At 42.3% G+C, this 11,734-nt stretch overlaps 1 pseudogene; it reads right to left on the bottom strand.

The window, feature by feature from the left end:
* Positions 1–3,109: 3,109 nt before the first annotated feature.
* LOC141156615 (C-X-C chemokine receptor type 6-like) lies at positions 3,110–4,120 on the bottom strand (annotated as a pseudogene).
* Between the last annotated feature and the right edge of the window lie 7,614 nt (positions 4,121–11,734).

Raw genomic sequence — 11,734 nt, 5'->3', positions numbered from 1 at the left:
TCTAACCCTGCCCCCAGTTCCAGCTTTTATAGGGGCAGCCTGCTACCCCTACTGGCCTGAGACAGGAGGTATTGCATGCTAATGTTCCCCTGACTAGAAAACCTCCCCCTTGCTCTCAGACACAGCTTTATTATATTTGTGGCATCCAGGCCAGGGTGACACACATGCCTCAGAGACTGAAAGCTGTTATTAAAGGCAGAGGTGGTGCAACAAAATACTAGTGATGTATTGGAGTGTTCTTTTGTATCTTTGTTTTTCATGATTCCATAATTTTTTACTCAGAATTGAGTGATTCCATAATTTTTTCCCTCTGCTTGGTCTGAAAAAAATTATCTCTACTGAGTACCACATTTTTTATCTTGATTTCGTTTAGTGTTTCTTAAAGCCCTAAAGTTGCCATTTGAAATGACTTTAGTTTTGTGCCATGTCTGTGATCTGCTTTTTTTCAACAACATTAAACAACTGAATGAACATTCTCTGAGCCCGGTGATTCCATAATTTTTGCCAGGGGTTGTAGAAGAGGGGACTCAGGGCGAAGAGAACTCAGTTCCGGCCCACAGCATGTTGATACCGGCCCTGTGCCTCCCCCCTTCACTTACAACACTGAAATTCATAGGGAGTTTCCACCAAAAGTGAGCTAATATTACTTTTTTTGTAAATTGTGAAATTTGAAAGTTGCTTCTGAGAGGGTACTCTGCCCCATGCGCAGTTGGTGAAATTTCTAACTACTGCCGGTAACAAGCCTCGCTGTGGACCGCCAGTTCGACCCAAGATCATACTAACAACTTTTCATCAGCAGCATTTGTAACATACACTACTGGAGCAGACATTTTTAAGCTGTTGGGGGCAGTGTGTCCCATTGTCTTGGTGTGAAATTGTTTATCAGCTTTCACAGTTAAAGATGAAAACATGCTCTGTGGGTGAAATTTATTATCAGCTTTTGTGGGGGAAATGTGATAACATGCTCTGTGGGTGAAATTTATTATCAGCTTCTGTGGGGGAAATGTGGAAACATGCTCTGTGGGTGAAAATTTTAACTGGACAAGAAGGCAATTGTCCTGCTCTTACCCCCATTTATCTTCCTTTTGTAGCCCCATAGCCCTAACTATGACCATTTTACATCCATTCTAAAGCAACGAAGTTCAGGTCCCCTTTGACTTGTATTGGGTGCAGGTTCAGGTCCAGGATCAAGATCGAGGTCAAGTTCGGACCCAAGCCAAGGTTTTTACTGTATTTTTGTCTAACCCAGCGAACCCGAACATCCACAGGCTCGCTCATCTTTAGACAATACTCCTTCCACTTTGCTATTTATGAGTAAACACATGTACCCTTTTTATTGTCCAACTCTCTGAAAAAACTTCTACTGTCTCAGTTGCCTGTCTATTTTATAACTATTTGTCTACGCACAAAAGACATCCAGTGTTGGTACTGCAGGGGTCTTTTGTCCTAAAAGGAGCTGCTGTGTATTAATTTCCTACTTCTTTATGCCCATTATACAAGTCTAACTTTAAGACTATGTTCACACATTGCGTTTTTTCAACGTTCTTTTATGCTTTTTTTTATGCACATTTTCTGCTGCGTTTTACACTACCAGGAAAGTTTATGAGATTCCAGAAATCTCATGCACATACCTTGGTTTTTGTTTCATCAGTATTTTGTGCTTTGGATGTTTTTTGCAGAATAGAGCATGTCACTTCTTTCAGCGTTTTTTCAGCTTTTTCACCCATTGGAAGTAATGGGTGGTGAAAAACGCTGAAAAAAACACCAAAAAACACAGATGTCAGTTTTTTCAGCGTTTTTTGTGCCAAAACCTGATGAAATAGAATGAGATTTTTTTTTTCACTGAACTTTATGTACATGCATAAAAAGACAAAATTGTAGTGAAAAAAATGCAGTGAAAAACGCAGCAAAAAACTAGCAAAATCGTGAACAAACTTTCCTGGCAAGAGATTAGTTTTTGCTGCAGAAAAAAATGCTGAAAAAATGCAACGTGTGAACATAGCCTAATAGTGTCAGCTATAATGCCAGCTCTTGTCCTACTGCAAAAAAGAAAGAGGAAGAGGAAGGTGGGGTGAATGCCCCCTCCCTGGTGCTGTACAGATTTTAATATTTTCTATGATTCTCAGCGGACAGGTGAGGAATATGGTGGTTTATTACTTTTCATTTTATAGCAATAAATGGGAAAAATAGGGACAGGGAGCATTTATTTAAAATAAAGGACTCTGTGTCTTTCTTTCACTTAAAGGACTTTATTCTGGCTGTGTATTTTTTACAATATGACTATGGAGTTAGTAATGGGGGTGTCTTAGAGACACCTCTCCATAACTAACCCCTGGGCTTGATGTCAGCGGTCATAAAACATCTGACATCAATCCCACAAATATTACCCCACTTGCCACCACACCAGGGTAAGTGGGAAGAGCCGGGCAAAGCGCCAGAATTGGCGCATCTAATAGATATGCCTTTTCTGGGGCGGCTGCGGGCTGCTACTTTTAGGTGGGGGAGGGACAATCTCCATGGCCCCTTCCCAGTCTGAGAATACCAGCCCCTAGCTGTCTGCTTTAGCTTGACTGATTGTCAAAAATGAGGGGGGACCCCACGCATTTTTTTAATTTTTTTATTTAAATAATTTAAAAAAAAGTCTTGAGACCCCTCTATTTTTGATAACCAGCAATCATAAAGCTGACAGCTGGGGGCTGCAGCCCGCAACTGTCGGCTTTACTTGCGCTAGTTAGCAAAAATAGAGGGGACTGCACATAATTTTTTTTTTAATTTATTTATAGCACAGGTGCTGGCAGATGAATACTCTCATCAGCCTGCTGAACACAAACACTAACATATACTTCCTGGAGAAGTCCGTGTTTGGGGTCTGTGCACGGACACTAGGTGTTCGGTATGGATCCTGAACTTTACTGTAGCAGTGGTGGTCGGTCTCCAAGGCAAAAAGTTGTCAACAAAAGTGATAATATCACAAGAATGGCTTGCAATTTACCTTTTAATAACATTTACAAAGGGATTACTTTTTACAAGCACTATCCAATAATAGAAATAACTCTTTAACTGCTTCACTCGTCAGCCATAATTGTGTCTGCTCGTCCCGAGAAACCATTTACACGCTTGTTGCACAGATGTTTGTTGAAGCAGAAACGTTTCTGGAGTCTCCATCAGTCGTCCGCAGATGATCTGTGGTTTCATCTTGCATCCGGTTAAGACCTAAACCTTTCAGCATTTTCCAAAAATGCTTTCTAAATTTTGTACCAACAAAAAAGTACAGGACAGGGTTGAGACAAGCATGGAAGTAAGCTATAGCTTCCATTACAACGCTCGTAATTGTAAAGGAATCTGATGTGAATCCCTTATTGAGGACTTTAGCCAGGACAAGGGCATTATGAGGCAACTGTGTAGCTATAAATACAACCACTATGACCACAATTATGTTCATTGACTTCCTCTTCTGAACGCCTCTGGCATTAACCAAGGTCCAGAGAATAAAGCTGTAACAAAGCACCATTGAGGCCAAGGGAATTAGAAATCCCACTGTCATCTAGAATGAAACCACCACGATCTCCATGATGGGAGGGTAGTATTCTTCAAAACATTCCTTCCGGTCACGGCTGTTGCTGTATATGAACTGGGGAATGGAAAGGAGCAGAGCCAGGGTCCAGAGGAGGACGCACACCCCGTACCGCCACTTGTGTTTAGTCACCTGGTATTTAGCTGCCTTAGTGACTTTAGTGATAGAAATAAACCTGTCAAATATGATTGAGGTGAGCGTGAGCATGGACGTAAATAAATTCACCCTGTATGTGATCCTTATGATCTTACACAGGAAGTCTCCAAAAACCCAGGCATGTGCCGATTCATATGCCAAGAATGGGAGGGTGAGCAGAAACAAGATGTCTGCAATGGCCAAATTCACCAAAAAGGTGTCGGTCAGAGTCTTTATCTTCTCGTAGAACACAAACACGAGTATAATGAGCACATTTCCTATAAGTCCGAGGACACAAGTCACGGAATAGGCAATGAGTGAGAACAAGCTGTGGAGCCAAGGGTGGTCATCGACTGTATGATTATCATCATTCATATTATTGTAGTCTTGTGGGTAGTCTTCAGCGCCCATCTGTATGTAATTGGAAAGAGGTAATTAGTTGTTAGTAGTGATAGTAAGATCTGCAGTTATTCTCTCTGTCAGGAGAGCAGGCTCAGAAAGTCAGGTAAGACAAGCCTTCTTAAATATTAAAATGCCAAATGTGAAATGAAAAATGAAAAATATATTTATACTCGTCTCCTCGACCGATGCAATGTCTGCCATTGTTCTGTCATAGCACTGACGCCCTGTAACAATGTCATGTGAGTGCTGGTAGACACAGCACCAACATTCATGGTCCAGGAGGTGAGCATACGTTTTTATTATCTTACATGAGGTGCTATAACATTTAAGAAGGGGTTGTGCAGTAGTAGACAACCCCTTTAACACTATTGGGTCCTGCTGGGTTGCAGTTACAAGGCTGGACAAATAATAACCATGTAAACAATTCTTATGGGTAGTTTGCATTGTTTGAGCCCTAAAATCTCATATTGAATCAGTAAGTTCATTGAACTGCTCCTAAAACCTGGAAAATGTGACTGTGGCTGCTTCCCTAACCTGTCACTGACCTACCTCACCATGGAGATGCCAACCCTATATTATACCTGGTCACAGACCTAACCCTGGGCATAAAAATCAGATCTGTTACTAATTGGAGCACTTAAATGTTTGACCATCATGATGCACTGAGCATGGACCACAATCCGTGGACTGGGTGCGAGTCTCTCAACCTTAGTGTGACAGCCTTATAGAAACATATGAAGCTGTGATGCTTGGTTTTGTTTGCGGTGTGTGTGTGGACTGACCTTCACGGACGTGTGAATGAACCCTTGATTTGCTCTATTAAATGGATGGTTTGCATTTATGGCACCTCTCAAGTTAAAAAGAGCAGGGGGATCATGCACAGATCCCACCACTGGCACCAATTATTCAAGGAGAACACCCGGAGAGATGACGCAGATTCCACAACGATGAACAACACACCGCCGCCTCCAATCGTCAGGAGAATTACGCAATTGACTGGCGAGTGATGGACAAGGCCGCAGCTGTTTTCACTACTAGGCCAGTTATTGGGGATCTCACAGTGAGCGTATAGTATATACACATAAGATTTCAGCCCATGGAATATATCTATATATACACCCTGGTACAGTCACTGCCAAACTCCACAATAATAAAAGGAACTAGCTGCTGCCACCACCTATTGTTTATATAGGCCAATTGGACACCCATTACAGATAGTGTGTTGCTTCAAGGGTGTGGTACACCCCTGAGGAACTGAGCTATTCAATTTTATATACTTAATCTTAAAAGTAGGCAGTGTTTATAAAAATATATAAAGATGATACAAAATGGACAAAACAATGCAGTATATATCACATAGAATAAAAAGGGATAAACAGAACAAATATACTAAACCTCATGTCGGAGAGTTGTCTCTCATGAGGGGGAGCTTTTCTTTTTTGGGGGGTATCGATGCACAACCACAGTGCATTGTGTCTCCCAGGACTGACAAAGATCATAGTTCAGCATTTGCTTTTATTAACACAAGTAACAGAGAACACAGAAAAAAGGGTACACAACCTCAATGTAAATAAGGGTGCGTCATCATGTACCAATATCTAAGTAACATAAGAAAAGAGAAAAGTCGGTACATATAAAAGAGAGACACGAGCTGAGGGCATCCTCCAGGGCTTCCAGTCTGGACCTTTCATATACATCCGTCCATTCTGGTGCCGGAGTTCCTCCCTCAGTTGGAGTTCCTCCTCCAGCTGCAGACTTGGGTGAGTGAGATTTAAGGGAAAAGGGGAAAAGTGAAGCTTCCAAATTGGTTACGGCCCTCAAGGCACTATTACAGCAATTATCCGCTCCAGTAATGACAAGTAATAAAGTGATACTGCCTTTAGTTAGTATGCATAAAGATGCATTTTTCTGTCGGATTAGCCCTCTGGGGTCTCATTTACATGATAAGACAAGACATAAAATTTTGGAATAATGACTACATTACATGATAAAGCTTTAACCCAGGGGTGGGGAACCTCAGGCCCACCGACCATTTACGGCCCTCGATGACCTTTTATCCGACCCCCAGGCAGATTCCCGGGAACCGCAGATCTTGGGCCAGCAGCTGTATTTTAAGGGTCACCGGCCTATTAAATTGTTCTTGTTCTGTGAGCATGAGCACGCAGTATTCACTACTGAACGTTGAGGCACGTGCAATGAAACATTATGTCCTGACACCAGTGCCAGCATCAGGATGTACTTTGTAGGTGGAGTTAGAGTGCATACAAAGCCATCCACAACCTGTCTCCTTCATACATCTGTGACCTAGTCTCCCGGTACATACCTACACGCAACCTCCGATCCTCACAAGATCTCCTACTCTACTCCCCTCTTATCTCTTCTTCCCACAATCACATGCAAGATTTCTCCCGTGTATCCCACCTACTCTGGAACTCTACCCCAACATATCAGACTCTCGCCTACCACGGAAACCTTCAAAAGGAACCTGAAGACCGACCTCTTCCGACAATCCTACAACCTGCAGTAACCACCGCTCCACCATACCGCTGCACGACCAGCTCTACCCCCACCCACTGTATCCTCACCCATCCCCTGTAGACTGTGAGCCCTCGCGGGCAGGGTTCTCGCTCCACCATACCGCTGCACGACCAGCCCTACCCTCACCCACTGTATCCTCACCCATTCCTTGTAGATTGTGAGACCTCGCGGGCAGGGTCCTCTCTCCTCCTGTACCAGTCGCCGACTTGTATTGTTAAAATTATTGTAAGTGTTTTTGCTATGTATACCCCCTTTTTTCATAATAATAGTAATAATACACTGACATCTGGTCATTAATGTCTGTGGATCAACACACAGTTGACAAAGAAAGGACACCAGTAAATAGGCCATTTGATAGCTATAGGCAAAAGGTTGCAAAAACTATGAATAATTGGTTGCAAGTAGAGGTGAGCAAATCTTTGAAGGTTCGATTCAATTCAGATTGACAAACTTCCCAATGTTTGTCGAACAGTTCATCAAACATATCCGAACCCCATTGGATTCAATGGGAAGCAAAACTAAACGCATACAGAACACCTTCAAAGGGGCCCAATAGCTGCCAAAACAGCTCAAATTAGAGGCAGACACCATGAAAAGTGGCATCAATTTACCCACAGTACACATTTTCCAATTGCACAGCAGCAATCAGCCATGGGCCGTGCATGAGGTATCAGGGCCTGGGCCAGCATTTACAGCTTTGAATTTAACTTCAAATTAAGACAAGGAGGGATTGGTGTAGGTCTGCTGTACTTGGAGCCCTGATACCTCATGCAACAGCTCAAGCTACTTTTCTGATCAGCCACACTCAGGTGGCACAAATATAATTTTCATGGACTACCATTGGTACAAAAATTTAAGCATAGTAACACAGGTAGTTGACTGAAAGTAAGTGGAGGCCTGACGATCTACTGCTACAGGCAACAGACATGAAGGAGACCCAATCAGGAATCTCCACATTTCTGAAAATTAGTGGCAGACACCACCAAAGTGGCTTCAATTTCACTAGAGTAGAAGTAGTATAATGGAGATCAAAACCTCTTTCACTGCAGCCAACCCAGCAGAAGGAGACCCAATCATGATTCTCCACATTTCCAAAAATTAGTGGCAGACACCACCAAAGTGGCATCAATTTCACCAGTGTAAAAATAGTATAACGGGGACTGACACCTCTTTCACTACAGCCAACCTAGCAGATGGAGGCCCAATCAAGAGTCTTCACATTTCCAAAAATTAGTTGGATGTACCCTTCTCCTTTCTAAACCAGCTGTTTAATAAGCCTATGCCCAGACCTGTGAGTCACCTGTTAGTAATTTACCAATCAGTATTTCTTTGCTCAGATAGTGTGGCTGGAGCACGCTATTAGCAACCAAAATTTTGATTTTATATTGTGGAGCCCTGGAAACAGCAGAATCTCAGTGCAAAGTATCATGGTACTAACAGAAGAAATTAGATTTTTGTTACTGTGGATGAGGACTGTAAACAGCATAATATCTGTGCAAAAAAAAATACAAGCTGAGATGTGGCCTGCTGTTTGTATCACGGTAGTAACAGAAGAAATTAGATTTTTTTTACTGTGAACATGCCCTGTATACAGCTGAATCTCAGCACCAAAAAATTACAAGCTGAGATGTGACTTGCAGTATACATCACGGTAGTAACAGAAGAAATTCAATTTTTTTTACTGTGGACGAACCCTGTTTACAGCTGAATCTCTGCGCAAAAAAATGACAAGCTGAGATGTGGCTTGCTGTATGTATCACATTAGTAAAAAAAGAAATTATTAGTGAAGAGTGAGCACTAAAATGCTCGGGTGCTCGTTGCTCTGGTCGAGCAAATCGTAATGCTCAGGTGCTCGACCCGAGCAACGAGCCCAATATAAGTCAATGGGAAACTCGAGCATTTTTCAGTTGGCCCCCCAGTGGAAGTCTGCAGGGGACCTAAAAATTGTCCAAATCGATGGGAACAGTGCTGAAATGACATGGGACCAGCATGAGGAGGACTCCGGGAAGCATCTCTGACTCCCAAGCCACTGCTGTGAACAATGTTGTCAGCGTATTACGCCACTTTTACGGATTCACAATAAAACATACAAAAACAAAGCCAAAATGGATTTTCCTGGAAAAACGTTAAGGGACATTCTTTCCAGGGTAATGACTTGTATATAAGGCAAAAAAATGCTCTTCCGAGCCTTGGGCTAAGTTTACACATAGTGTTTTTCATGCGTTTTTGCACTTTTGCATTGCTTTCAATGGTGAAAAATACATTCACCAGTAAATGTCATTTTAACATTTTACCACCTTATCTGCCCATGTGGTATGTGAGACATGATCAGACACATCCTGTTGCATTTATGAAGGAGGGACTCTGAAAGTAACAAAACCTATTTTTACAGGGTCATCAGTCGGCCCTTACCATTGTTAAAGGCCCAGCAGTCGGCCCTCACTATTGTTAGAGGGCCATCAGCTGGCTTTGCTTTGCTGTTTCCATTATTAAGGAGCGGGTCTCCTATACTGTTATTGGGTATGCAGTGACTACAATGGCTGCCAAAAATCTGGACGCACCCCAATACCTTTTTGAAGAGACATAGAAGAGGGTCTCAGTAAAAAAAAATGTTCCCATCATAAAGGAGCGGGTCTCCTATATTGTTATTGCGTATGCAGTGACTGCAAGGGCTGCCAAAAATTTGGATGCTCTCCAATACCCCTTTGAAGAGATGTAGAGGAGGTCCTCATTCAAAACATTGTTAACATTGTTATGGAGTGTGTCTCCTATACTGATAATGCCCATGCACTAAGTGCATGGGCTGAAAAAACATTTACCCCTGGGGGGTACACATGAACATACTGTATAACACAGAATGGTAGAGGTAGGACTCTAAAATCTTTCCTACCGGGATCATAAACACTAGTGATGAGCGAGCACTAAAATGCTTGGATACTCGTTGTTCGAGTCGAGAAAATTGGAATGCTGTAGTGCTCGGACCGAGTAACGAGTCCAATGTAAGTCTATGGGAAACTCGAGCATTTTTCCGGCGACACCCCCTGGTGGTCTGCAGAGGGCCTAAAAATCGATGGGAACAGTGCTCAAATGACATGGGAACAGCATGGGGAAGACCCCTGGAAGCATTTCTGACTCCTAGGTCACTGCGGTCAACATAAATCAGAGGCATTACGCCACTTTTACGGACTCACAATAAAACATACAAAAATAAAAGCAAAATGAATTTTCCTGGGAAATATGTTAAGGAACATCCTTTCCAAGTAATGACTTGTATATAAGACAAAATAAATAACTAAAAACAAAAATGCTCCTCCACAACTTGGGCTATGTTCACACGTAGCACTTTTGCATTGCTTTCAACCAAGACAAATGCATTCACCAGGATTTTTAACATTTTAGGGTTCATCATCAGACACATCCTGTTTCATTTATGATGGAGGGACTCTGAAAGTCACAAAGACTATTTTTATAGGGCCATCAGGTGGCCCTTACTATTCTTAATGAGCCAGCAGTCGGCTAGGTTTTGTTGATCCCGTTATTAATGAATGGGTCTCCTATACTGTTATTGCGTATACAGTGACTGCAAGGGCTGCCAAAAGCTTGGATGCAACTCAATGCCCCTTTGAAGAGACATAGAGGAGGGTCTCAGTAAAAAAAATGTTCCCATTATAAAGGAGCGGGTCTCCTATAGTGGTAATACCCATGCTGTGACTGGAAGGGCTGCCAAAATTTGGGAAAAACCACACTAACAATTTAAAGACATACAGCTGGGCCACAGTAAAGAGTATGACATGTTCCCATTAGAAAGGAGAGGGTCTGCTATTCAGTTATAGGGTATGCAGTGAGTCCAACGGCTGCCAAAATTTAGAAAAAAAAAACACGAACAATTTAAAGACACATAGAGGTGGGCCTCAGTAATGACATATTCCCATTAGAAAGGAGAGGGTAACATAGTAACATAGTTTGTAAAGCCGAATAAAGACTTGCGTCCATCAAGTTCGACCTGTTAGTTCTGTAATTGCTAAAGTTGATCCAGAGGAGGCAAAAACCCCAAATGATTTGGCCAATCTTCACCTGAGGAAAAATTCCCTCCCGACTCTGAAACCAGCAGTCAGAATAAATCCCTGTATCAACCTACTATTTTATTTTATTTTTAAGTATATGCTGAAATCTGCCTGGTATCTAGAAATGCATCCAGTCCCCGCTTGAACTGGTGTAGTGAATCCGACATTACCGTCTCCTCACTCAGTGAATTCCATATTCTCACTGCTCTTACCCTAAAGAACCCCTTCCTATGCTGGTGCTGAAACCTTTTCTCTTCCAGTCTTAGTGAATGCCCTCTTGTTACCGTAATATCCCTCCTTTTGAACAAATCCCGGGCAAGGTCTCTATACTGTCCCCTAACATATTTGTACACATTTATTATGTCCCCCCTCAACCTTCTCTTTTCCAGGCTGAATAGTCCTAGTTTTGACAACCTCTCTGGGTATTGCAGTCCCTCCATTCCCTTTATTAATTTTGTTGCCCTCCTTTGTACCTTTTCAAGCTCGTTTATTTCCTTTCTATATATTGGGGCCCATAACTGAGCACAGTATTCCAAGTGTGGTCTGACAAGTGCTTTGTACAGTGGAAGAACAATGTTCTCATCCTTTGCAGCTATACCTCTTCTGATACATCCCATTACCCTGTTTGCCCTTACAGCAGCGGCCTGACTTTGGGCACTCCAATTTAGTTTGCTATCAATCAAGATGCCCAAGTCCTTCTCCATCTCTGAATTCCCCAATGATTTCCCATTCAGTGAGTACTGGTGACTTCCATTTTTCCTTCCCATATGTATGACCTTACATTTCTACTCATTAAACCTCATTTGCCATTTAATGCTCCACCTACCCAGCTTATCCAAATCCCTCTGTAGGTCTGCACTGTCCTCTTTTGTATTAATTGTTTTACATAACTTTGTGTCATCTGCAAATATTGATATTTTACTATTTATCCCGTTGACTATGTCGTTAATAAAGATATTAAATAACATTGGGCCTAGTACAGACCCCTGTGGTACCCCACTAGTGACGCTTACCCAATCTG

Source organism: Phyllobates terribilis, unplaced genomic scaffold (assembly GCF_046119375.1).
Source record: "Phyllobates terribilis strain yellow unplaced genomic scaffold, ASM4611937v1 Scaffold_8__6_contigs__length_399053987, whole genome shotgun sequence".
In the NCBI taxonomy this organism is placed as follows: domain Eukaryota; kingdom Metazoa; phylum Chordata; class Amphibia; order Anura; family Dendrobatidae; genus Phyllobates; species Phyllobates terribilis.
This window is presented reverse-complemented; position numbering and strand designations above follow the sequence as displayed.